General features: G+C 36.3%; 1 long non-coding RNA gene across 1 annotated transcript; it reads left to right on the top strand.

Moving 5' to 3' along the window:
* The first annotated feature begins 266 nt into the window (after positions 1-266).
* On the top strand, positions 267-5,379 carry LOC307157455. The gene is made up of 3 exons (XR_013820991.1): positions 267-322; positions 1,004-1,149; positions 4,126-5,379. It is a non-coding gene; the product is annotated as an uncharacterized lncRNA (long non-coding RNA).

The following is a 5,379-nucleotide window of genomic DNA, read 5'->3' as shown; positions in this document are numbered from 1 at the left end:
AAATTTATTAGCTACAGTTGTCTAAAAAGCAAAACGGTATACTGTATAGGCATAATCTCACACTTTTTTCTTTTTTATTAGAGGTTCTTAATATTTTCAACACATCATTGGACAACATTATGTATTTCACAAATAATTAAAGTCTGAATTATTCTGACATCATTTTAATTATTTGTTTATTGTATGTTAATTTCTATCCACTTTTTTTGATTTTAGACAGCATGGGAAAAATTCAGCGTCTGAATGGGACTTTTATTTTGGCAATATGACGTCATAAGTATGCGCCGCTCTCATGCATCTGTTGGGATTTGGCTGAAGAAAGGTTTGTGTTCTTAAAAATTTAGTGTTTAAATCAATGCAACCCAGTCAGGCAATCTTAGATTTTTTTTAATTTATTTTTTTATGTAATATGGCTCAATAGTTGTTGAATGTTACAGTGTAATACTTAATTTACCATTAATGAACATTATTATTTATGAGTAAAGCGAATCTACACATGAGTAATAGAAAATGTGCGGTTCATTTAGCTCTCTATGTCAGTTTATGGTAAACAGGAATTCTCTCAATGGCAAGTAGTGATGGAGAAACTGAGCCTTTTGAAACTCCGAGTCAATTGAACCAAACACTTCAAAATGATTCATTGATTCAAAGCGCTCGAACTACCGCCGTCTGACGTCACGTGCTGGTCAAAACAGTGTGCAACGAGAAACAAAGCAAAATGACAACTGTGATTATTAAAATAGTGTAATATATTAAATGTATTTATTAAAATACCAAATATAAATAATAAATATTAAGTGCCTGTGTTATATGTAGCCTATTCTTTTATTACATTTTAGTGCTAGTACATTTTTAGTCTAATCAGGTTTAAATCCATTAACTCTCACTCTGACTGACTCTCTTACCAGTGAACTGAACTACTGAACTAGAGCTGATTGAGACACACACAGAGATTTAGTTTGGATTTATTTTTCTTTCTGTTAATTATTCTCATCTTAAACAGGACAAACACACAGAAAAACTCCTGATGAAGCGACTGAGATCCACATGCCACTATTATAAAGATGGCGTTTATTAAAGAGGAGAGTGAAGATATTAGGATTGAAGAAGTATTCAGTGTGAAACAAGAAGAAAATGAGGAACAAACAGGTTGGTTTTATTTTGAACATTTTTGAGTAAAGTAAATGTTATAAACTTTCCAGTTGTTGTCTATAAGGGATTTTTTTCTTCTCATCTTTATCAAACCAGTCTTGGAGCACTCGTTATTCATTGAATCAAGCAATAGTTTAGCAAAAAAAAACATTAGCATATAAACAAAATAATATAAAAAAAAAATCCAGCTGACATAGCTTGGTAGAGTTACATTAACTTTACAACAAGCTTAATAACAAACTTCAACATAATATATGTTTTAAATCAAACTCTTTGAATAGTTCAAAGCAACACAAACAGTTCCAATCAAAAACACAAATTGTGCACTAAATAAACATCTGTTGTTACTTTCACATCTTCCATTAAGCTCAGTCGTAAATGTAGCATCTTAAAGGGGACCTGTTGTGCTCTCAGGTGTTCCCAGAATGTGTCTGAAGTTTCAGCTCTAAATACCCCATAGATCATTTTTAAGTGTTAGGAAAAACATGCGGTTTTCACTCATGTATCTTTAAATGCAAATGAGCTGCTGCTCTCTACCCCACTTTTCCAGAAGAGGGCTGTGCCTTTACAGCTTGTGCCTCAGATACTCTGACAAAAACTTAAAAAAAATCTGTTTGGTTTTAATTATCATCTCTACCACATTCACTTTTCATTGCAGCTCTTCATCATCATGAAAGTTTGTTATATGCATGCGTTTTAAAACCATATCAGTCTAAACTTCGGATATATGGTTTTCTGAGCGCACACATCCGAAGCACGCGCACAGAAAGCTGGATGTCAGACGGCGGATCCCGTGATTATTAAAGGGGGGGTGAATTGCTGTTTCATGCATACTGAGTTTTTTACACTGTTAAAGAGTTGGATTCCCATGCTAAACATGGACAAAGTTTCAAAAACTAAGTTGTACGTTTGAAGGAGTATTTTTGTTCCAAAAATACTCCTTCCGGTTTGTCACAAGTTTCGGAAAGTTTTTTTCGAGTATGGCTCTGTCTTACGTAAGATAGAGCGGAATTTCCTTATATGGGTCCTAAGGGCACTTCTCCGCGGCCGCGCGCGCACTCGCAGACCAGAGAGAGAAGAGAGCGAAAGCAGTACGTTACCTCAAAGCGCTCTGCTCGGCTTTAGGGAAGTCAATGTCACCAAAGAAGTGGGTTTTTGGTTGGCAGGGCAAGACAACCCTGCACAGATTCCCAAAGAACCCAGCGTTAAGGGAATAGTGGATGGAGTTTGTTTTTTCGAAGCATCAACGGAGGTTGTGCACGACTCTTTGTTCCCTGCATTTCGACGATGATTGTTTTATAAACAAAGCCCAGATCGACTTATTTGCAGATCGTCTAATGCTTAAGGATCGAGCAGTCACGGTGAGTAAACTACTTCAAATGTCTCTCTGTGTTGTTGTTAGATCAGTTAGCACAGCTATAGCACACCGCCCACACGGCCCGCCCCCAGCCGCTCGTTTTTTTCCGGAAAGACTCGGTACAACCAATCTTTAACTTATAAATATAATAAAACTAAAGACGTTTTGGAGATATGAAGGATGCAATACTACTCTATAGGTACTCAAGATTAACAGGAGATTGAGTGAAAATGAGCATTTCACCCCCCCTTTAAACTAAGCTCTCTTCTATAGTGCTTAAACTGTCAAAAACACAGAGTTCAGAAACACTGTCTCAAGATTCACACCAGTAATGTTTTTTTCTAAGGCATGTTTATAAAAGCTACTTAAATGTCCTAGTTGAACTAAGGCCTAATCCTGGCTTAATCTAATGGAGAGCTTGTAACCTACTTGCTACAATCTGAGTTAAGAACAAATGGTGCAACAAAATAAAGTACAGAGTTAGTTACAAACTAACTAGCAGTTACTAAACCTTTGTGTGGATTATACTTACCAATTTAAGTAAGAACTTAAAAATGGCTGGTGCAACCTAGTACTCCAAAGGTGCTCAATTTTTGTGATAGACTGCAAAAAGACGTATGGTTCACGTTATATTTGTATTAGTCCGGTATGTCTTATATGCCTACTACTGCTAGCTAGAACAAGCTTGTAAGGACTACTAGCTTACAAAATGAAGTGCTTTTATCAGTCAGACGGTGACCGCTGATATTAAAGTCAACTTTAATTATTGTCTTGGCGAAATGCAGAAGGTTTAATTCATAAAGACGTTTCAAAAATGATTCTGTCCCATTTTACAGCCAAATTTAAGTAACGATAACTATTTAGCATGTTTAATGTCCCCTTTAAAAAGTTTAGGAGTCAGGAAGGAAAACAATCCACTCACTTTTGTGGATTGCCATGTTCAAAATACTACTAACTTGAAGAGTTGTGCAGCTTTTTTTTTTAGGTTGTAAGGAAATATCAAACTGAGTATCATTGCCATAACAGTAAAAACTAATAAAAAAGTGTATGTAAGGAGAAAAGCAGAGGACCCAACACTGAGCCTTGTGGCACTCCACACTTGTTTGATGAGACATCTTCATTCAGACAAATGTGGTAGTAGTCAGGCAGATAAGACCTAAACCATGCTAATGCTTGTCCACTAATGCCAACATAATTATCAAGGTAAGCAAGAGAATGTTGTGGTCTATCCTGCCTGAAGAACAGTTTCTCTTTAAAACTGAACATAGTTGAGAGGACACTATTTTACGAATATTTTAGACATGAATGGCTGATTTGGAATTGGCCCATAATAAACCTTTTCTCTTGGGTCAAGTAGTAATGGGTTTGATAACCTTCAGCTTTCTTAGACTATCTAGCTTTTTTGGATGTGTCCTAAAGAAAGCGAACAGTTAACAAAATTGAGAAGAGATTCTGAGATAAGGTAACTCCACTTTCAGTAGCTTATTAGGTATAGGATCTAGCATACATGTTGTTGACTTTCATGCAGTATTTTGATATCTGTTCTTTTGTGCTATTAAACTGGTGTTAATTTGCGGGTTTTTTTTTTTTTTTTTTTTTTTTTTTTTTTGCTTTAGACCTGATGGCACTGAAAGAAGAAAGTCAAGAATTAAATGAAAATGAAGAGAAAGATTGGTGTGATTTCATGACTGGAGAAAAATCCACAGAGACTGAAAAGACTTCATCACTAAATAGAAAAGCTCATAAAAACATATCTAACAATTATTGCATCTGCCATCAGTGTGGAAAGAGTTTTACTAAAAAAAAAAACCTTACTGTCCACATGAGAACTCACAGCGGAGAAAAGCCTTTCACCTGCCAACAGTGTGGACAGAGTTTTGCCCGCAAAGAAAACCTTAAATCCCACATGAGAATTCACACTGGAGAGAAGCCTTACACCTGCCAACAGTGTGGACAGAGTTTTGCACATAAAGGAAACCTTAATTCCCATATGAGGCTTCACAGTGGAGAGAAGCCTCACACCTGCAAACTGTGTGGGAAGAGCTACTCACAAAAATATCTTAAGAATCATATGAGAGTTCACACTGGAGAGAAGCCTTTCATATGCTCTCAGTGTGGAAAGAGTTTCACATGTAAAGTAAACCTTAATCAGCACATGAAGATTCACTTGAGAGTAAACAGTTTTACATGCCATCAGTGTGGAAAGAATTTCACAGACAGCAATCGCCTTAAGAATCATGTAATAACTCACACTAGAAAGAAGCCTCACATGTGCAATCACTGTGGAAAGACTTTCATTACCAAATCAATCCTTGAGGTTCACATAAGAGTTCACACTGGAGAGAAGCCTTTCACCTGTAAATAAAAAAGGCCTTGATTTACACATGAAAGCTCACAATGGCGAGAAGCCTCACACCTGCAAACTGTGTGGGAAGAGCTACGCACAAAAAGAATATCTTAAGAATCACATGAGAATTCACACTGGGGAGAAGCCTTTCATATGCTCTCAGTGTGGAAAGAGTTTTATAAACAAATCAATCCTTGAGGTTCACATAAGAACTCACACTGGAGAGAAGCCTTTCACCTGTCCTCACTGTGGAAAAAGTTTATTTTGCAAAGGAAACCTTAAGATTCACATGAGGCTTCACACTGGAGAGAAGCCTTATACATGTCTTCAGTGTGAGAAGAGTTTCACATATCAAAGAGACTTGATACAGCATTTGCAAACTCATTCCTGAAATCAACTGTAGTGTTCTGTTATATGGTAAGAGAGGTTTACTAAATACAGCAGTTTCAGAAATCACTTGCATATTCACTCTGGATGATGACATTTAATTTAGTAAAAAGTGTAATAAAAATCATCAAACTTA

Source organism: Squalius cephalus, assembly GCF_949319135.1.
Source record: "Squalius cephalus genome assembly, chromosome: 4".
NCBI lineage: Eukaryota > Metazoa > Chordata > Actinopteri > Cypriniformes > Leuciscidae > Squalius > Squalius cephalus.
The sequence above is the reverse complement of the archived record's forward strand: the minus strand, read 5'-3'. Positions and strand labels throughout refer to the sequence as shown.